Raw genomic sequence first — 23,521 nt, 5'->3', positions numbered from 1 at the left:
TTATGAGCATAAAAATGGTTCTTGTCCTATGCCTGATTTTGTTTTTTTTTTTTTAAATTGTGTTTCTCTTATTAGAACGAATACAGTACATAGATTATTATAAGTTTAGGATATTCAATCTGATTATAACAAAACCACTCATTTAAATTAGGAATAAAGCTTCATGGTCTGAAATGTTCCTGTCAATTAATTCCACTCATTTAAATTTGGAATAAAGCATTATGGTCCGAAATGTTCCTGTCTATTAATTTCAATAAAATCGGAGAAGCCCTTGCAGGGGCAGTTCAACAACACCGGTTCAAGGTCACCTGTTCAAATTCAAGGTCAAGTTCACAAATATTTGGCCAACCCTCTCATCAGACTGATCATGTTCAAGAACATCAGTTCCAGATCATAAATTCAAGTTCACAAATTCAAGATTACAGAGTTCATCAAATGCACAACATAATTTGACGCTGGGTACTCTAGGAGAGTGCCAGTGGTCAAAGCTAAATAATTGATTTCATAAAATATTTGTCTCTGGGAATAGCAAACAGATACTTAAGTAGTAGAAAAGTAGCCTAAGTATATTGTTGCAGTTTAGTAATGTACAGCCGCTGCCTGTGTTCCCCTTATTGTGGTACCGTAGAATGTCGTGAGAAGTGCTCTCCTTGAACAGGTACCTTGGCTTCTGGGTCTTTATCTCTCTTTTTCCCTTGACAAGCTGTCCTTAAATTTCATGGACACTTGGTGAACATCCAAATCACAGTTTATACAATGATTGGTGGTAATTGGGTCAAAGGTCACTGAGATATGACCTTCCAAACTATAGTTAATTTTGACACAACCTTTTTTGATATTTTGAGGGAGGTATGTCACTTCTGGGCCCTTACTATGGCCTAGAAAATTATGATATTTACAATTCTAGAGAGGAGAGACGTGGGACTATCAGATGAAAATTGAATTTTTGAAATCGGAAACAAAATAATTTTGGACCAAAAAAAGAGCCCTTGATTGGGTCACATTGGAGGGCTACTGTAACTGTATCCATAAGCCGATCAAGCAGAAACTTCAGGGCTTACAGTATGAAATATAGGCCTTTTAAATAAAAGAAGAATTTTTAAAATCGGAGACAAAAAGTTTGTTCACCGAAAGTAGAGTAGACTGCAGTCCAGACAATTAGTAACACTGCATATAATTTGTTGCATTAGTGCTTCCTTTTCTGGGGATCATAAAGTCGCCTCTTTCACCATTTTTTCTGTCCATCCTATATAGGTCATCAAGACAAAGTCTCTTGTTGATGACCTAGATATTGATTAACCCTTTTGTCTGACATTTGTCCATAATCGGTCAATATAGAGATAAGGGTCAATATAAAGAGATACACATCGCTCAAGATTGGGGTTTTACATAATTTGATTAACATGAAGTATGCAAAACGAACACAGACTCAAAAATATAAAATTCAACACAGTAAGTGTAAATACCAGTACAGTACATTGGAATTAGACACAACTAGTTATTTGCAACCAAAAAGTACAAATTTAATAATTCAAATCTCACACATTTACAAAGCTCTTCATACACATTTCCAAATAAATATGACTTTGAAGGAAAATGTCATTTACATAAGTAGACATCTATATACATATAACAACCTACTCATTCACTCTATAAACAATAAGTATAAAAAATAATGTACCCAACACACCAACATCACATATATATGAACATGTGTAATGTTTTTATGTAAAAACAAGGCATCCCGGAACAATACTAATCCCCTCATGGCAAACTCTGACAATTAATGAACGTGAATTATGAATTGAACAGGCTGACACAAGTGGAATGTGATCTGTTTTATTAACAACAAATTGGTATTCAACTGCATTTGTATTTGAACTCCTAGTGTGGAAGAAAAGATGTGAACATATATTAAGTGACATCAATGAAAGTGCTATTATGTATCAAACAATTTATCAACCAATTTATCAGGACTCAATGCTACATAAGTCATTATTGTGCTGAGTACAAGTAATGTCAAAAACTGATATAACAGGAGCTGTTGGAGAACAGCACAGCTTGTCTCTCGAATGCTTGTCAATATATAATTAAAATATATTAATTGGTATGGTTTCTCAGTAATATCTATATTGTTTACTTGATCAGATTGTGTATTTTGTATTCATACAATTTATGTATATATATATATGTAAATTGTTTATTGACAAACATTCGGGAAACAAGCTATGCATGCTGTTGTAAATTGAATAAATATATTAAATAATAAACTTATTTATTTTAATTTTTGATAAAACTTATCCTAATGAGAGTTGTCTCCCTTGAAAAATTGTGGAACAGTATCAGTTGTCTTGCATGTTTGTGAGCATTTTTCACATTGTTTTTTTTTTTCAGAAAAAATCCAATTTTTTATTTTAACTCCAGAAAGGGATAGTCTTACTCCAGAGGGACTCTATTGCCAAATATCAGCACCCTATTTTATAAAATGATGTGTTAATAAAAGCAAAACTTGCACCAAAAACTTAATGCAGAAATATTCCAAATTTTTGAAGAATCTGTTTTTTTCCCAAAAAAATCTTTTAGTTTAACTCCGGCAGGGAATAGTTTAGCCCTCACAGGGACCATATTACCATAAATTACTATGCCTATCAACGACAAAAACTTTACATTTGAAAAACCAACGCCAAAGCTGACACCGGAGTGACAACATAAGCTCTCCCTCTTCTTCGAAGCGACGAGCTAAAAATGAAAATTTTGCATTTCAGTGTCTGTTAAGAAATAATTTACAATAGCTTACCCACCCAACTTTGAATACTGTACTCTGTTTTCATATCCTCTGTAGAAAAACTTGATGTGAGTAACTTTTCCACAAAGACGAATAACTCTGAAGTGTGAAAGCCGAAGTGTAAAAACCGTAGAAAAAGTTATTGTTCTTGGAATGCTGCATTTTAATATCCTCTGTAGGAAAACTTGATGTAAGATCATTTTTTGTAGGTAAATCTTTTTTTCACAAAGAGGAATAACGGAAGCAAGGGTACAGTTCCTGCACACTGCACTCCACCTCGATGTGGTCTTGATGTGTATGAAGTTTGATGAAATTATCAGGCATAGTTTGAAATTATGTCCTAGCAAATAAATTACGTACTTTAAGTACATACTTACTGTACTTACGTACTGGCAAGTATTGGCAGATCCCTATATACCCTCGGCGACTTGTAACACGAAGGGACAATAAATTTTAAAATGCCACTTAAATCAAAGCACTTCTTACACAACTACATCAATGTGGCATTTCATCACAATAATAATAAACAAAGAATTCTACAATTTATACAGTTACATTGCATAAACCACAAGTAAAATCAATTTAACAATTTTAAATCAACTTACAAAAATATATAGCCAAAGTATCTCATAAAAATATCTTGTGGAAAGAATTCATTACTAAGTCATGATAAATGAATTCTATTGCTACACAATTAATACATGACAATTTTATTGAACTGAAATCATGACTTGATATGTTTATCTGTTACACACTAAATTACCACTAGTTGAATCATGAGGATAGTTTCATCTTGAATTATATGGTACTAGAATTATAAATCCACATATTTTGTTAAAGATGTCAAGTTAAAAACAACAGAATATATTTCTGCAATCTAAATATGAAACCCCCTCCCCCAAGAACTTATCACAGTTTTCTTGACCATTACCAATCTTCTCTACACAGAATTGAACAGAGGTATCACCTCCTGGTCCTTGGGCAGTGACATTCTGTGAGATGACGTCACTAGTGACAAACTGGCATGATTCTACCTAATGCCAAGCTCCAGCCTCTTCTTGACGAAGAGCCATTTCAGGTGAAACCTTCAGGATAGGCATGTACTTATCTCTCTGATCCACAAACTTAGAATTGTGGAGCTCCTTAGCTCCTCTACTGTTAATTTATGCCTTTGACTGTAATGACGCTGCAATTGATTCTGACGAAGTGAGCGAAAGCTACACCTTTCATAGTAGAGGTAGACGTGTCTTGTTCCAATGGAGCTGGAATCTGCCAAAAATATCAAATTAACAAGAGGCCCATGGGCCTTAACGGTCACCTGATTTTTGAAATATTTCAGTAAATTTGAATGAAAGAATGAATTTCAAAACAACTAAAACAAATGATAGTCAAAAATGTGATTTCCCTGTAACTATAGTAAAGTTTATCCCCTCCCATGGGGCAAATGCGAAACCCCAGGGCTAGGAAATTCACAATTATGGTAAAGCACCTTAAGACCCTTCGATCTGTGAAGAGTATTTAATTCTACCTGATTTGGGTTTTAAGAAGAAGATTTTCAAAACTTTCAGTTAATTTGACCTTTTTGGCCCCGCCCATCAGCCCCTGGGGGTCAGTCAGGGCCAACATGTACATACCATCAAACTGTCATCCCATGCTGATAATTTGAACCAAGTTAGAATGAATTCCAATAGAAATCCAACAAATAATAGTCAAAAATTTGATTTCCCTATATAAACTATAGTAAAGTTTACCCCCTACCCAGGGGAAAACGTTAGACCCCAGGGTCATGAAATTCACAATTTTGTAAAGCACCTTAAGACCCTTCCATCTATGAAGAGTATTTGATTCTACCATATCTGAGAGTAGAGAAGAAGATTTTTGAAATTTTAGTCAATTTGACCTTTTTTGGCCCTGCCCCTCAGGCCCCCGAGTATCTGACGGGAGGTTTTATAGTTGAACAATTATGGTTTACCAAGGAGTTGTCTCCCTTGAACTGAAACATGACTCATCACATTCACTCATTCGCAGCATCTCAATCCATATCCTTCCAAGCCTGTGATGTTTCTTTACCCATGTAAGGCTTCAGATGATCTATATGAACCATGATTGACTTAGAAAAAGGTGACTTCTGGATTTTATAATTGATATCAGTCTGTAAGACTTTATTTAAGGACCTGTCCAACCCTGTCTTAATTCATTACTAACAGCAGGAGGATACAACCTCCACACAAAATCCCCTTTATAATACTCCCTCTCCTTTGATCAATGGTCATAACACATTTTACATTGCTGTGCTCCCTAATTTCCTTTAATGTACAAACTTGAAGGCAGATTTTACCTTGTCCCCATCACACATACTCTATTTGACATCTCTGTTCAGTCTCTGATGACAAAAAACCTCACGGACTAACATAACAAGGTAAGGACCACACCTGGTGCATTTTCAATTCTTACCTCAGAATTAAAGTACACTTCATCGATATATCCAAATTGTAAGATGGACTTTATCTGCCAACCGATTAGTCTGTGACACAGCTTTATCCTCGGACAGCTCAGAGATTCTGAAAGAGGGAAGTAGTGAATTGAAGTTACGTATTTGTTTATTACAATTTATATATTAAATATTGAAATTGTATTAAAGACGTTTTGGTTTTTCATTGATTATATAGTTACTCTTTCTGAAGAGGAAGAAATAATGGGACTTGTCACCAATTCAGGGGAGATAATTCATGACAGAAACGGGTACCCCCTAAACATATAGAAGATAATATTAAACGTTTTGAAAGAATTAGAGTATTCTGAAACAGGAATCCAGAGACGCTTTGTATACTAATAAACAAAGATGACACAGAAAAAGGGCACCTGTACTGAGGAAAGGTCAAACTGATGCTGGCAATATGGAGAAAATGAGAGTCGCTGACAACGAAACATTGGAATTGTGTTACTATAGAAACAATCTAACAACAAATAAAAACAAGAGATCCCAGAGGGATCTTGACGCCCACTATTGAATGATCTTTATAGGTTCCATGTCAGATTGATCTTCTCTCTACTTCTCCCTTCATCTTACTAATCTGTGTATCCCTCCAGTACTATTCGAACAAAGGGAACTTATATGTGAAATTTGAGATTTATGGCTGTCTGTGGACTATGTTGTTTTTATATCCTCCTCACTGACAGTCCAGAGAAGTATACCCCTCATTGACAGTAAAGAGAAGTATACTCCTCACTGACAGTATAGAGAAGTATACCCCCCATTGATAGTCCAGAGAAGTATACTCCTCTTTGACAGTATAGAGAAGTCTACTCCTCATTGACAGTATAGAGAAGTATACTCCCCATTGACAGTATAGAAAAGTATACCCTCATTGACAGTATAGAGAAGTATACTCCACATTGACAGTATAGAGAAGTATACCCTCATTGACAGTATAGAGAAGTATACTACCCATTGACAGTATAGAAAAGTATACCCTCATTGACAGTATAGAGAAGTATACTCCACATTGACAGTCCAGAGAAGTATAATCCTCATTGACAGTCCAGAGAAGTGAATTCCCCATTGACAGTATAGAGAAGTATACTCCCTATTGACAGTATAGAGAAGTATATTCCTAATTGACAGTATAGAGAAGTATACCCTCATTGAAAGTATAGAGAAGTATACTCCCCATTGACAGTATAGAGAAGTATACTCCTAATTGACAGTATAGAGAAATATAATCCTTATTGACAGTCCAGAGAAGTATACCCCTCATTGACAGTATAGAGAAGTATGCTCCTCACTGACAGTATAGAGAAGTATACTCCTCATTGACAGTATAGAGAAGTATACTCCCCATTGACAGTATAGAGAAGTATACTCCCAATTGACAGTATAGAGAAGTATACTCCCCATTGACAGTATAGAGAAGTATACTCCCCATTGACAGTAGAGAAGTATACTCCTCATTGACAATATAGAGAAGTATATTCCTCATTGACAGTCCAGAGAAGTATACTCCCAATTGACAGTATAGAGAAATAAACTACTCATTGACAGTATAGAGAAGTATACTACTCATTGACAGTAGAGAAGTATACCCCTCACTAACAGTATAAAAAAGTATAATCCACATTGACAGTATAGAGAAGTATACTTCCCATTGACAGTCCAGAGAACCATACTCCCTATTGTAGTATAGAGAAGTATACTCCCCATTGTAGTATAGAGAAGTATACTCCCTATTGACAGTATATAGAAGTATAATCCACATTGACAGTGTTAAGAAGTGAACGACTTACAGAACGTACCTGGTCCTCCGTCTCTATCTGATTACTGACATCCTTGGCCCCTTCTCTCTCTCCCATTCCTCCACCTTCTATGTCTACAAAGTCGGTAGCACCCTCTCCTGCTATCTCCTCTGCAAACTCAGCAGGCAGACAAAACCCCTTGTGCTTTCTTATTGTGCACAAAAACAAAGCCATCAAATATCAACTAGAATTCTGTTTTTTACCTGGTAAATTTTTTACAGAGGAATAAAAACATTGAAAATGTTTCCTCCAATGTGATATCAGTTTTTAAGACAGACACATTCAATTTAGCAACAAAGTTGATCCAGCGGAAATTGACTTTTAATTCAACCAATCACAAGCCTTTTTGTAGTTGTTCAATAACTAATATTCTAAAGTGACTGTACTTTTTGTTCGGATTTCCAGAAGACTGTTCCTAGAGACAGAAAAGATTATACCAGACATTTTCAGAAGTCTAAGATAGTGTTATATATTATTTCTCATAAAGATATCTTACATTTGTTGTCCGCTCAGTGAAGACCCCCAGCAGTGTTGAAAGCAGCTTGACCGTCGTCCTGGTAACCGCCAGCTGTTGTAGTAAGCTAAACTGGACAACTGACAGGAAGTGATTATAAGGTGCAGATAGCGCACTAACATCAGCCCACAGGGGGCGCTACTAGCTCGGCTAGTCTCTGTGTCCCACAGTTCAGTCAGATTATTCAGTATGGCCTGGAGCTCCTCTCTGATCTATAGAGATTTTGATATTTATAAAAACATAATCTCGACACTTCTGTCAATAAACCTGACACAGCAGATATATGTATCAAAAAACTAAATTCATTTTCTTAAAACCTGTTGCCAATGAAAATTCCCAGACATCATTTAATCAAAAAAAATAATATTCCTTGGATTTTGAAGATGACCTCACTATAACAGCCTTACCTTGTCACAGCTGATGATCGAGGACAGAACCCTTGGACTTTGAAGATGTCCTCACTATAACAGCCTTACCTTGTCACAGCTGATGATCGAGGACAGAACCCTTGGACTTTGAAGATGTCCTCACTATAACAGCCTTACCTTGTCACAGCTGATGATTGAGGACAGAACCCTTGGACTTTGAAGATGTCCTCACTATAACAGCCTTACCTTGTCACAGCTGATGACCAAGGACAGAACCCTTGGACTTTGAAGATGGCCTCACTATAACAACCTTACCTTGTCCATGTACAGCTGATGACCAAGGACAGAACCCTTGGATTTGAAGATGACCTCACTGTAACAGCCTTACCTTGTCCATGTACAGCTGATGACCAAGGACAGAACCCTTGGACTTTGAAGATGGCCTCACTATAACAGCCTTACCTTGTCCATGTACAGCTGATGACCAAGGACAGAACCCTTGGATTTGAAGATGACCTCACTGTAACGGCCTTACCTTGTCCATGTACAGCTGATGACCAAGGACAGAACCCTTGGATTTGAAGATGACCTCACTGTAACAGCCTTACCTTGTCACAGCTGATGACCAAGGACAGAACCCTTGGACTTTGAAGATGACCTCACTGTAACAGCCTTACCTTGTCACAGCTGATGATCGTGGACAGAACCCTTGGACTTTGAAGATGACCTCACTGTAACAGCCTTACCTTGTCACAGCTGATGATCGTGGACAGAACCCTTGGACTTTGAAGATGACCTCACTATAACAGCCTTACCTTGTCACAGCTGATGATCGAGGACAGAACCCTTGGACTTTGAAGATAGCCTCACTATAACAACCTTACCTTGTCACAGCTGATGATCGAGGACAGAACCCTTGGACTTTGAAGATGACCTCACTATAACAGCCTTACCTTGTCACAGCTGATGATCGAGGACAGAACCCTTGGACTTTGAAGATGGCCTCACTATAACAACCTTACCTTGTCCATGTACAGCTGATGACCAAGGACAGAACCCTTGGATTTGAAGATGACCTCACTGTAACGGCCTTACCTTGTCCATGTACAGCTGATGACCAAGGACAGAACCCTTGGACTTTGAAGATGGCCTCACTATAACAGCCTTACCTTGTCCATGTACAGCTGATGACCAAGGACAGAACCCTTGGATTTAAAGATGACCTCACTGTAACGGCCTTACCTTGTCCATGTACAGCTGATGACCAAGGACAGAACCCTTGGATTTGAAGATGACCTCACTGTAACACCCTTACCTTGTCACAGCTGATGATCGAGGACAGAACCCTTGGACTTTGTTAAGATGGCCTCACTGTAACAGCCTTACCATGTCACAGCTGATTATTGAGGACAGAACCCTTGGACTTTGAAGATGACCTCACTGTAACAGCCTTACCTTGTCACAGCTGATGATCGAGGACAGAACCCTTGGACTTTGTTAAGATAACCTCACTGTAACAGCCTTACCTTGTCACAGCTGATGATCGAGGACAGAACCCTTGGACTTTGTTAAGATAACCTCACTGTAACAACCTTACCTTGTCACAGCTGATGATCGAGGACAGAACCCTTGGACTTTTAAGATGGCCTCACTATAACAACCTTACCTTGTCACAGCTGATGATCGAGGACAGAACCCTTGGACTTTGAAGATGACCTCACTGTAACAGCCTTACCCTGTCACAGCTGATGATCGAGGACAGAACCCTCGGACTTTGAAGATAGCCTCACTGTAACAGCCTTACCTTGTCACAGCTGATGATCGAGGACAGAACCCTCGGACTTTGAAGATAGCCTCACTATAACAGCCTTACCTTGTCACAGCTGATGATCGAGGACAGAACCCTTGGACTTTGAAGATGGCCTCACTATAACAGCCTTACCTTGTCACAGTTGATGATCGAGGACAGAACCCTTGGACTTTGAAGATGGCCTCACTATAACAACCTTACCTTGTCCATGTACAGCTGATGACCAAGGACAGAACCCTTGGATTTGAAGATGACCCCACTGTAACGGCCTTACCTTGTCCATGTACAGCTGATGACCAAGGACAGAACCCTTGGACTTTGAAGATGGCCTCACTATAACAGCCTTACCTTGTCCATGTACAGCTGATGACCAAGGACAGAACCCTTGGATTTGAAGATGACCTCACTGTAACGGCTTTACCTTGTCCATGTACAGCTGATGACCAAGGACAGAACCCTTGGATTTGAAGATGACCTCACTGTAACAGCCTTACCTTGTCACAGCTGATGATCGAGGACAGAACCCTTGGACTTTGAAGATGACCTCACTGTAACAGCCTTACCTTGTCACAGCTGATGATCGAGGACAAAACCCTTGGACTTTGAAGATAGCCTCATTACAACAACCTTACCTTGTCACAGCTGATGATCGAGGACAGAACTCTTGGACTTTGAAGATGATCTCACTGTAACAGCCTTACCTTGTCACAGCTGATGATTGAGGACAGAACCCTTGGACTTTGAAGATGGCCTCACTATAACAGCCTTACCTTGTCCATGTACAGCTGATGACCAAGGACAGAACCCTTGGATTTGAAGATGACCTCACTGTAACGGCCTTACCTTGTCCATGTACAGCTGATGACCAAGGACAGAACCCTTGGATTTGAAGATGACCTCACTGTAACGGCCTTACCTTGTCACAGCTGATGACCAAGGACAGAACCCTTGGATTTGAAGATGACCTCACTGTAACGGCCTTACCTTGTCACAGCTGATGATCAAGGACAGAATCCTTGGATTTGAAGATGACCTCACTGTAACGGCCTTACCTTGTCACAGCTGATGATCAAGGACAGAACCCTTGGACTTGACCTGATACCTGATACCTCTTCTTCGACGTCGCTGGTTAGCTTATATCAGCTACATTTGTAATTCTGACGCATCTTGTAGGAATAACTCACTGTTATCCGGTTGCGCATCATAAAAACTTAAAAGGTACTTTGTGCCAATGTCTATTTAGACGATTTTTAAAAACATTTAGAGTGGGGGCTTCTACTACTGTACTGGGGAGTAAACTCCACGAACCCACCACTCGTCGACTAGAAATTCCCTGTGTGACTGTCGTTCTGCTCTGTTTTTTATATATATTTTTTTGAATATCCTCTGGTGTTAGTTTGTGCCATCGTGAAAAGCATGTTTTTATCCATGTCTATATTGTTTAGTATTTTATAAACTTCAATGACATCATTGCGTTTACGTCTGTATTCTAGTGTTGGTATAGATCGCCCAAGTTTTTTAGTCTTTGGAGATATTGCAGATCTGTCATGGAGTGTACTCTTTTTGCGGCTCGTCGTTGGACATTTTCAATGGCTATTTGATCTTTCCTTAGTGATGGTGACCAGACTTGTGTTGCATATTCTAAATTTGGTCGGATCAGGCTTTTACATAACGATAGAAACATGGTTGTGTTCATGTACAGAAAAGTTCTAAAATACAGACTGTTTAGCTAATGTGTTACTGTTGACTAAATTTCAATTGGTTGTCAAAGGTCACCCCTAGGTCTTTTTCTTTTGCTACTTTCTCAATTTGATTTCTAGGAGGAAAGTGGTATGTGGGGTTTTGGGCTTGGTGTCCAATGTTTAGGTGCTTACATTTTTTTGTATTAAAGGACATTTTCCAGTCTATGGTTCATTGCACTATTTTGTTAATGTCTGATTGGAGTTCTGGTGATGCTGTTGCATTTTTGTTGTTTCTAAATAGCTTGGAGTCGTCACCAAAAAGTTTCATAACACTGTTATGGACTACATCTGTATCCCCCATATGATAAGTACCCGGATACTAAAACAGGCCATAGGAATAAGTATCCGGGTACAATATATGGCCATAGGATAAGTATCCAGATACAATAAATGGACATAGGATAAGTATCCCCCCATAGGAATTGTATCCCCCCCCCCCAAAAATTTATCATAAGGTAACAATGTAAGAATTTTGAAAATGTTTTTTTTACCGTTTAAATGCTTTAAAAGGTTGGAAAATAAAGTATTATCATATAATTTCATTTTTTTTCCTCTTTAACTATTCAATAAAATTGATGAATTATTTCAAACTGTTAAAAATCATTTGAATTGTTGATCAACCCCGATGTTGTCACTGAAGCAGTAATAATTGAAACTTACTGAATATAAAGTCTGCCCTGTGTCACCTGGGGAAAGGTAAACCTGTGAGATGGCCCCAGGGAATATCTGTTATAGTTGAGGCTTATGTAGATAAGCCAGGTTTAAATAGTTAAATAACATTTACAACATGTACACTAGTCCATTGTTTGACACAATATATAGATGTTCACATGTAATAGATATGGCCAATGCTTGCCTGAGTCTTGTCACACCTATGTTTATGGTATGGTTATATTTATGATCATGAGTTAATTGATCAATAAGAAACAGATGTGTTCAGAAGGATATCCCATATACACAATACGGGCCTGAGGGTTCCAGCTTGAGGGACCGGTCACGTGACATGAAGTAGCCATCTGATTAGTCCTAGGGTAGTGACCAGTCACGTGACATTAACATACTTGCCAACTTTCCCGATTTAGTCGGGAATTTCCCGATTCCAGACTCCCTGCCCCGTCTCCCGATCGTATAGATAAAACATAGTGTATTCTCCCGATTTTGGAGAATATGTCTTGATAACCCCGTATGGAGCCCCTATTCATCTTGTTAGATTCACTTAGGCCTATGACAGGTAACGCTTGCTGGCTGTTGAAAGACATATGTGTGGGGCATTGGTCAGTTAACTGACCTGCTCACAGACCGTAACGAAATTCTGAAACTTCACTGACTGCAAGGGTGACAATACCCCGATAAATAAACAATTAATTAAAACCAATTAAGCTGAGGACGCGTGATGGTTTTGTAGCAGGTCAGTCATGGTTGATTAAACGCTTGTAAATGGCTTCGTATACTGCCTTTGATGTCAAGCGCATAAACGACCTCTACTCGACAGTATATCTCGGACAGAAAAAGTGAAAACAACACTGGCAATGTTATCAACGGAGTATCGAATGTGACAGATTACTTATTGAAATGTTAACTACATTTAAACATTGGCTGATCTTTAGATAATTAGCACAAGGAAATAAATTCACAATAACGACCATATAGACCGAAGGCCTGGTTGCCGGTAGGTAACGTCGTTTCAATCACCGTATCATCAGCATACTTAGTGTCAATTAGCAGAGACTTATTTTGGCAGAAACTTTCCCAATTCACATTTTGAACGACAAAAACATGTCCACAAATATTCACTTTCTTAAACTAAATACTGTCATGTTAAAACTTTGATTTTAAGTATCAGTCCCCACCTACAAAGCACAGAGTTGTAAGCCTATAGTGATTACAACTGCTGGTACAGCCCTTTTTATTTTTTTTGTATTATTGTCTTTGTTGTAATCCAAAGAAACATTTGAAATTTCATTCAGATATTATATTGTACTCTAGATATTTATCGTGACATTTTAGGTATTTTCTTTTGAAGTTTACTGCCAGAGAGAAAGCTTGATAGAAAGTGATATCATTGTGATAATTTGCATTTAATTGACTGACATCTATCTTACAACATACTTTTCATAACATATCTAAGTAAATACTTTTATTTAGAGTGAACAGTGAGTTAAATCATTTCCAGAAATAATTAAAAATGATGTAATTTTGCAGCTATTTTTTGTAATTTGTTGCTTATATAATTATCTTTCCAAACTTAAATAAAAAAGATCATTGGCCAAGTTTGAAATAAGGTTTTTTTTTCACCCTTTTTTTCAGTGAGGGAAGGAAGCTTAAGTGATCATGCAAGGAATTTATTTTCCAATAGCAAATTATCTCCCCCTTAGTTTTTGTTTGCTATCTGTGTCGCGCGTGAAATGTGTTTTCCGGTCAAAAATGTCGCTCACGCACTTTCTCCCCCATGAGAATTTTAAAAAGTTGGCAAGTATGCATTAATTAGTAGCATCTGATTAGAGTTATTCTGATAGCGTCACTTGTCCAGCTCAGCAGCATTGGAGCCAGCTTTTATGTTATTCTCTCTGTGATTTTCCACCACCACCCCAACCACCTACCTGTAATTATAAGTACAAATATTAGTGTACATCGGGGGGAATTGTTGATACAGCCTTTGATAATTAGCAGGTACTGTAATTTTGACATAAACAAAATTTAAAATTATAACATGATAATTGGGTAAACTCAGTTATAGATCATGATCAGTGGGCACTGGCAAGGGCAGTATTTTCATGTATAAATATAAGGGTTGGTTAAAAACCAATCTCTCATGAAAATTACCCCAAAAATATTCTAACAGTTCTGTTTTAATCTACATATAGGTCCAAAGGCTGGAGCAATGTAACCAAAGAGTTACAGCCAGCCATTTTATAATAAGTAATGCTGGAGCAATGTAACCAAAGAGTTACAGCCAGCATTATGTATGATAGATACATAGACCTGTAACAAGAGTTACAGCAGTGTTTCATGGTAGAGCTGGAGCAATGTAACAAGAGTTACAGCCAGTTCTACAGACATCTATAGCTGAGTCTTGCCACATGTGCCAAATTTATATTTTATATGTTTATTATATGTGTAATATAATCTTGAACTTTAGTGTCCATGTACAATTGTAGTATTTTTATGAATGAGTATGTTTATATATGTAAATAAATATGGTAACTATATATCAATCATCACTGTTATTTGTTCTATTTAAATTGACAGAGTGTTGTTTTAATCATTATTACCTATCACCTGTTCACCTATGTAGATGTTGGATTGGGGTAAAAGAATATATCATGAAGTCATTCTTAAAAAGAACCTAAAACAACCAACATGAACTTTGAATTCATCAACCAAATCACAGATTTTCTTCAGGGTCCCATGGAAAAGAGGAAATGAATCATGATCTATGTGCTGTATAAAGATGTGTGGTTTTAAATCACTAAAGTGATCATTACTTTAAATTTTAGTTTCATTTCTAGTGAATTAAAGAATTGACTTGTTATTATGTATTTAGGACATTTTCAAATGACACAAATATATGTTCTCTCCAAAACTGTTAATTATGTTCATGGTCTGAAGAATTGCCTATAGATGCAATGAAAGTGATAAAGATGTGTTATCAAGTTTTTCTTTTTCTTTAAGTATTACTGTAAACGTACTTATTTTAGCGCAATCAAATTTTAGCGCAATCAAATTTTAGCGCATTTGCAGATTTTAGCCAGTTAGCGTAATGATGAATTAGAGCATCCACAGAACTTTCTATAGAAATAGAACGTACAAAAAGTGATTAGCGCAATCATAATTTAGCGCAAGGCTTCCAGCGTGAAAAGCGCTAAAATAAAATTACCGCTAACATATGTACGTTTACAGTACCTCGTTCATTAGGATCATACTCAACAATTTCATCATATGTAATAATGAATCAAAGTTAAACATACATTGCACACTTTATTTGTTAAATTGTGCTGACTGTTGAATTTATCTAGAAAAAAATACTTGAAAAGTTGGTGATAGGAACAGAAATCATCAAAAACTGCATTAACAGCTGATTTCTGTCTTCTTCTACTGGAAAAGTTTATTGTTTTCAATCAGACAATCATCAGTTAGAACAAAGATTTTATAAACATGTATGTGAATGAATAAGTGTATCTGAATACATACAGTTAATATTCAACCTAATCAATATTTTATTAGGATTTGTATCACCCCAACTTTATGTTAGTTAAACTGATTTCTATAGCCATAGGAATTGTATCCCCCCTACTTTATGTCAGTTAAACTGATTTCTATAGCCATAGGAATTGTATCCCCCCTACTTTATGTCAGTTAAGCTTATTTCTATAGCCATAGGATTTGTATCCCCCCTACTTTATGTCAGTTAAGCTTATTTCTATAGCCATAGGATTTGTATCCCCCATACTTAATGTCATTTAATCTGATTTCTATAGCCATAAGATTTGTATCCCACCTACTTTATGTCATTTAAGCTGATTTCTATAGCCATAGGAATTGTATCCCCTCTACTTTATGTCATTTCGGCTGATTTCTATAGCTGTAGGAATTGTATCCCCCCTACTTTATGTCATTTAATCTGATTTCTATAGCCATAGGATTTGTATCCCCTCTACTTTATGTCATTTCGGCTGATTAAAACATGGAACTATATTTTCATGCGAGAGGACACACTAGCTTGGCCGACATCAAGTGATTTGGCTTCGCTTGCAATGACAGGGCTGCTGAAACAACGTTAGACTGTGGAAATGAATGGTTTCCTTCGTTTTTAGAACAGCAAACGTTGTTTGCATATATGGAGTATGGTTAATCGATTGGCGCTGTTCTTTTTTTATTATATGCAGTAGAAAAAAAGTTTGGATTGAGAAAAAATGGCACTATCTGAGAAAGCTATCGACAGATAGTGCCTATTTTTGCATATTTTAGGTTGGGGAATGAGAGAAAAATACTCAATCATACAGAAGAGCCTCGGGTTTTACCACATTTTGTAACCCCTCAGGTGGAATATCCCTATCCTACATGACCACATATGATAGAGTCTTATAATATGACACCGAGCTTATTCAGTCCAAGGGAGGTAATTTGATTTTGTACATGGCTCATGTAGACTGTGTTAACATTTTATCTGTATGTATCATTTCCATTGTATATATATACACGTACATAAAATGTATCATTCTGCTTTTCTTCAAACTTCACTTCGGCTCAAATAAACGTCCACAAGGCTGTATCCAAATACAGGTGTTGTGTTTTGTGTGTTGGGGGGCTTTAAAGAGATGGTAGTGTAACAGAGCGCAGGAATTATATAAATTTAAATCACTGCCTCCGCTAGGGATCGAACCCGGGACCTCTGGCTTACTAGTCTTACGCTCAACCGATCGAGCTAAAGAGAAGATCTCTCTAGCCGAGCGGTATATTGCGGCTAGTATTTACCAGGGTTACATACTCCCCCTCCAGGAAAGAACTCGTCCTCGAGTTTCCAGGAGTAACAGCGATGCTTGTGGAGCAATCCTGAGTATTTTCCCCGGGTCCCTACATGGGCGCCAATGTAACAGAGCGCATGATAAATTAAATTTAAATCACTGCCTCCGCTAGGGATCGAACCCGGGACCTCTGGCTTACTAGTCTTACGCTCAACCGATCGAGCTAAAGAGAAGATCTCTCTAGCCGAGAGGTATATTGCGGCTAGTATTTACCAGGGTTACATATGTGAAGGTATGAGGGTTTTATCGGGTTCCTTCCGTCATCCAAATTGCCAAGACCCAACACATTGTCAGAGTTTCAATACTTTATTTGGTATTGCGGAGTTTCTGGGGTAGAATAAATCCCCTGTAATAAGACATGGATAAAACTAATAAAACATTATACAAACGAATGCACCACACATCTTAGCAGCAAGAACTAACAACAAAACGTTTTGACCCGGACGGAAATAAAGATAATTAGACTGGATAATATAAATTAGACATGATACTCCAATAATTTATAGGATATAAGCAATAATCATAAAGCTAAAACTATTTACTCACCCTGCATGTGGTGCTGGGGGACCCAGTATAAAATATATAGTAATTATGTATCATGGACCCGTCAGATGTGGTTCGCTCCACGGCCAGCTGGGAAGTGCCGGGAGAGAGCAGAAAGGAAAGAAAGAAGGAAAGAGCGCGGGAAAACAAAGCGAGTCCCACGAGCTGTCCGTGGTCAGTCATGATTAGTCAAATACAGTCAACACATGATGGACAAACACAATACACCACGTCACACACACGTATACAAAGGTAAAAACGAAGGTACATCAGGTGATCATAAATACACCGAAACGGATCACGGATTGGTTTACGGACCGGACCGCGGATTCACGGAATACGTATATGCTACAGTAGGAATAGGATAGACATAGTATCAACGTTTTCTCCTTTATCCACTGCATCAGCCCAGTGTTCCAGTACCTCAAGTAGGTTTGTAGTACATGTTTTACCAGTTCTGAAACTGTGTTGGTGATCTGTGAACAAGTTGTTACTGTCCATATGTTTTATTTTTTCATCACATACAATTCATTGAAGTAGTTTGCCTGGGATAGATATTAGGCTAATGGGCCAGTAGTTTTCTACTTTTTTACTTTGAAGATGGCCTCACTATAACAGCCTTACCTTGTCTATGTACAGCTGATGACCAAGGGCAGAACCCTTGGACTTTGAAGATGATCTCACTGTAACAGCCTTACCTTGTCACAGCTGATGATCAAGGACAGAACCTTTGGACTTTGAAGATGGCCTCACTATAACAACCTTACCTTGACACAGCTGATAATGACTGGTTCCTGCTCCACTCTGTCACAAAGTAACTTGACAAAATGTCCTTCCTGTGATTCTTCATCTGAATAGAAAATTAAATCTGGTTTTAATGCAATAAAAACATGGTACTGGAACTGTGTACGTAATTAACTATTCTACAGAAATTCTGTGTAATGTGATTCTGAGTGTGTAATAACATTTTGCGTTATAAACAAAAAAAATAAATATTCAGTATATCATACATTCATTCTGATCATGAGAATCTAAACATTTTGTTTTATTAAATTTTACGGGAATATTTCCATCATTCAAAATCTCAGATTTCAACACCCTTCAGATCTAAATGACTGAAGAGGACCACAACAATGGTGAGTATACCTGATCATATTCCATTGTTTTATTTTGATAATATCTGTACTTCTACCACAATATGCTGTGTTATTCCACTCTCAAGCCATTGTATAAATGTGCCGACTGTTCTGGTCTTTTAATTGGTCAAGAATTAAAACTTTGACCCAAGCTGCAATTGTTATTGACCTTATCAATACTGTATAGTTGCTTTTATTCACGGGGGATTTAATTTCGCTATATTCGCGGTCAAGGTAATGTCCGCGAAATTAAATACCCGTGAATATTTTTCACCTTGTGATGAGTGACCACTATGACAATGAATAATAAACAATCTTTATTTAAAGCATATTGTTAAGCAGAACATGTACATCGTAAGTATACATGTAGTTTCTACTGTTTCACGATATCATATTAGAGTCACATAAAATGTGTACATCGTAAGTATAATTTCTTCTATTTCCCTATATAATTCATGTTCGTAAGAAATTGAAAATACGCGAAATTTTCTCCCCGCGAAATAGTCCTGAACAGAAAAACGCGAAATTTTCACCCCGCGAAATTAAACAACTATACAGTAATCAAATGACGTTACATCACCGAGTCCAAGTCGTCACCTGTACACCTTATTTGCATACGTGAAATAAGACTTGCCTACCTTTCCCTTTGAAACAGGTCACATGACTCATAATTTTTGGACATGGAATTGATTTCACACTCATAAGTTATTTTTTAAAAGTTACAAAAGACACTCACTGAAGCTCATGTCTTTTTTAACTTTTAAAAAAATAACTTAATCGTGTAAAAATAAATTCCATATCCAACAACCACTCGTTGTGTAACCTCTGTATATTATTGTTTAATTTTGATATATATAACTGTATAATCTACCTTTGTCTTCCTGTGTATTGTTATCCTCCGGTACACATAACTTGGAGAGATTCTGAATTACTAAGAGTAGACTAGAAATCAGGCTTTCAAACTTGGTACCAAAGTCCTTGGACGTGTGTGTTTCCGTGGTAACCTAAGACCCAGTGGTTTGACCGAGGGCCTGTTCCCACCAATTCCTGGAACTCCGAGACGGTGTTTGTGATGTGATGTCGGAGGAAGGCCAGGGTGTCAGTGAAGATGGACAGGTTGGAACTGCCTGGAGTACGGAAACCTGCTTCTACTGAATCCAGATCAGGCACTAATCTCTCAAGGTTGTACATCAGGTGGTCTATCAGGTCAAGTCAAAATCCAGAATTTGGATTATCAGAGGATGATGAAATTACATTTGGCAGATATATAGATTATACTGTATGTAACAGAGAAATTACTAATTAAATTAAAATAACTGGTTCCGCTAAGGATCAAACCTGGGACCTCTGGTTACTATAGTCTTACGCTCAAACGATCCAGCTAAAGAGAAGATTGCTCTTGCCAAACGGTATATTGCAGCTAGTTTTTACCATGTTTATCGACCTGGACCTGACCAAATACTAACCTTGACCTTATTAGATGTCTCACTCCAGATTTGGTCGCCAAGACAAACCAGTGACATGTCGGAAAGTTTGGAGGAGGGGAAGGGTGAGGGGTGATGGGACAGTCCATTTCCTGCCGAGGGGCAGCAGTTCAGGAGAGCTTCCAACTGTGCCATTCCTTCCAGTACAGTGACTAGCATAGCCTTGATCCGCAACTGTGGAGGAAATCATAATACAGTTACAACCAGCAGTTTTAATTCATCTCAGTCAGTGAAAGACATTGTACTACCAGTTAGTGGACATAGATAAAACATAAATGAACTCTCATATAAATTAGGAAACTAAAAATATTTTACAAATGAGGCTGTTGATAGGCCCCATTCCCAATTGGAATTATTTCATATTAAAACCAAATTCCCAGAATTTGCAGTTTACTCCTGAAAAAATCTTTCTCAGACAATTAACCAATTTTCTCCCCAAACTGAGACAAAAAGGCCCGATTCAAAACCAGTATATCCTTGTTCTATCTTCAGAAACAGTGAACTGGATCTTCAGGGCTATGTTAAAATATACAGGACATATTTTAGTATCAATATAATTATGTGTTTATTATATATCACATGGAATTTCAACAATTTTAGACAGTAGAGTCTAATATTACCTCTGGACATGCATTTATGAATGGGCAGAAAAGTGGATAGACTGATAGATGGACAGGCAGATGGACAGACAGAGGGACTGAAAAATAGATAGAAAGGTAGAGGGACAGACAGATAGACAGAAAGGTGGAGGAACAGACAGATAGACAGAAAGGTGGAGGGACAGACAGATTGACAGAAAAGCCGAGGGACAGACAGATAAACAAGTGGAGGGACAGACAGACAGAAACATGGAGGGACAGACAGATAGACAGAAAGGTGGAGGGACAGACAGATAGACAGAAAGGTGGAGGGACAGACAGATAGACAGAAAGGTGGAGGGACAGACAGATAGACAGAAAGATGGAGGGACAGACAGATAGACAGAAGGATGGAGGGACAGCCAGATGAACATTACTAAATACATCTGCCGCTCTGATACTGGTGAATAGAGGCTGAAGATGAAATTATGTACAATCTCATCACAATGTTTCAGTGGTCTCTCTATTCCGTATCACACACTTGTTTCACAGTATCTTCCATCGGCAGTGTGGTACAGTTACCGTCCAGTCAGTCAGCTGCTGGACCGGAGGCTGAGGTCGACTCACATCGTCCTCTAGTCTAGATAACAACGTGGTCATCTTATTGTAATATATATATACAACATAGTTCCACCGAAAAATGAAACTTTTAGAAACCTGTAATTATTACCTGTACATAAAAAAAATTAACTATGAACTAAAAGCTCATTGTCACGTCTGAATGTTAAACACCTTGCGATTTCACAAAATTTCACAAAATCAAATGTGTTTCTATTGATTCAGTTAGTTTTCAATTAGTTACAAACGAATATTCTAGTAAAAATTATGAAAATACACAATGAATAAAATTAAATGTACATGTACTACATTTCGATTTGGAATTTCATTAATCACAAGACAATTATTAATTACAAACCACATAATTTTCTTTCAATTACAACAACAAACACTTTGAATTTTGTATTCAAAATACTCAATGTAATTTAAAACTATGATTTTATTTTCATATAAGAATCATCGTTGATATTTTAGACATTTATTGAACATTCTAAATCAACACACAAACCTGAGATGGCAGAAACTATCACTGATACTGTACAGACTTCGGTACTGACGGATCAGGAGGTCAAACATGTGTTCTGTGAACCCTTTACATCGGTCAATGTAACTCCACCCAGCTCCTACAAATACAACATTATATTGGTCAGTATCTCCAGGTCATTATGGGTATGTTATCTTCAACAAGAGTTCGGGTGACATGAAATTTACATTTGCTACACATCGTTGTACAGGTAAACAATTCAAATGGCTCACTCAGTCATTGTTTGACAAAGGGACCGGCCAGTCTTGAAACATTGCGACATGTTTAACACATACATTGTTCATGTAGAAAGTCGAATTCATTTTGATATTGTATATTTTATAGGTCTAGGTTTAATACATGCCAGGCCCCTGTGATTATCATTTCCTGTAAATCTGAAGTTTGCACAGGAAACAAGACTACTTGACTCACAGGTGTCTGCTTTTGAAGTTCTTACTCTGATTTGCGTGTATCCGATTTTGGACAATAAACAAGGTACTCTGAATATGTACATTGTGTTCTGACATCTATAGTAGTACTTACATTTGAAGGTGTCTGTATTGTGGCCATAAACCCAAAATTCCTGGCTATACGTCTGTTGTAGTACTGACCAAAGCCGTCTCCCAAGGTGGACATTGCCTCGCCTAACCTGAAATTTCAACATCCAGTCAAAATTAAATAAGTAGGTAGATGTCATTTGATTTTAACTTCCCCATAACAGTCAGGTAAATACATAGATGGACCATATAAATCAACAAAGGGCAAAACTCCATTATACAATATTCTTAAAGATAAATTAAAATTGAACAAATAAAGGGAGATAACTTGTGACCTACTGCATGTGTGGATTCTGCTGTACCAGTGCAGACACATTAACAGGTGGCAGCAATGATAATAAACAAATTGATTATATCATAAACTTTGATGTCATGGACCTATGTATGCCAGGTGTGTAATAAAAAGATTGATTGTATTATAAACTTTGATGTCTCTGACCTATGTATGCCAGGTGTGTAATAAAAAGATTGATTGTATTATAAACTTTGACGTCTCTGACCTATGTATGTCAGGTGTGTAATAAAAAGATTGATTGTATTATAAACTTTGATGTCTCTGACCTATGTATGCCAGGTGTGTAATAAAAAGATTGATTGTATTACAAACTTTAATGTCTCTGACCTATGTATGCCAGGTGTGTAATAAAAAGATTGATTGTATTATAAACTTTAATATCTTTGACCTATGTATGCCAGGTGTGTAATAAAAAGATTGATTGTATTATAAACTTTGATGTCTCTGACCTATGTATGCCAGGTGTGTAATAAAAAGATTGATTGTATTATAAACTTTGATGTCTCTGACCTATGTATGCCAGGTGTGTAATAAAAAGATTGATTGTATTATAAACTTTGATGTCTCTGACCTATGTATGCCAGGTGTGTAATAAAAAGATTGATTGTATTATAAACTTTGATGTCTCTGACCTATGTATGCCAGGTGTGTAATAAAAAGATTGATTGTATTATAAACTTTGATGTCTCTGACCTATGTATGCCAGGTGTGTAATAAAAAGATTGATTGTATTATAAACTTGATGTCTCT

The 23,521-nt window shown here is 37.3% G+C and overlaps 1 protein-coding gene and 1 long non-coding RNA gene across 15 annotated transcripts in view; both read right to left on the bottom strand.

The window, feature by feature from the left end:
* Positions 1–1,501: 1,501 nt before the first annotated feature.
* Positions 1,502–5,346, bottom strand: LOC117344834. The gene is made up of 2 exons (XR_004536258.1): positions 5,240–5,346; positions 1,502–4,054 (listed from the first exon to the last, which is right to left on the bottom strand). It is a non-coding gene; the product is annotated as an uncharacterized LOC117344834 (long non-coding RNA).
* A 2,415-nt stretch (positions 5,347–7,761) lies between these two features.
* Positions 7,762–23,521, bottom strand: part of LOC117344832 (midasin-like) — a 40,702-nt gene continuing 24,942 nt past the window's right edge. For 12 of the 14 annotated variants that reach the window (XR_004536244.1, XR_004536249.1, XR_004536251.1 and 9 more), the window contains 6 exons: positions 22,463–22,568; positions 21,905–22,019; positions 20,183–21,418; positions 19,588–19,915; positions 18,348–18,430; positions 7,762–7,804 (listed from right to left, as the gene is read on the bottom strand). The gene's annotated coding sequence lies outside the window, so the exon portion shown is untranslated. The remainder of the gene's footprint in view (positions 7,805–18,347; positions 18,431–19,587; positions 19,916–20,182; positions 21,419–21,904; positions 22,020–22,462; positions 22,569–23,521) is intronic. The other 2 variants (XR_004536250.1, XR_004536247.1) reach the window with 2 other exon arrangements.

The sequence above is a fragment of the Pecten maximus genome, chromosome 16 (assembly GCF_902652985.1).
Source record: "Pecten maximus chromosome 16, xPecMax1.1, whole genome shotgun sequence".
Classification (NCBI taxonomy): domain Eukaryota; kingdom Metazoa; phylum Mollusca; class Bivalvia; order Pectinida; family Pectinidae; genus Pecten; species Pecten maximus.
This window is presented reverse-complemented; position numbering and strand designations above follow the sequence as displayed.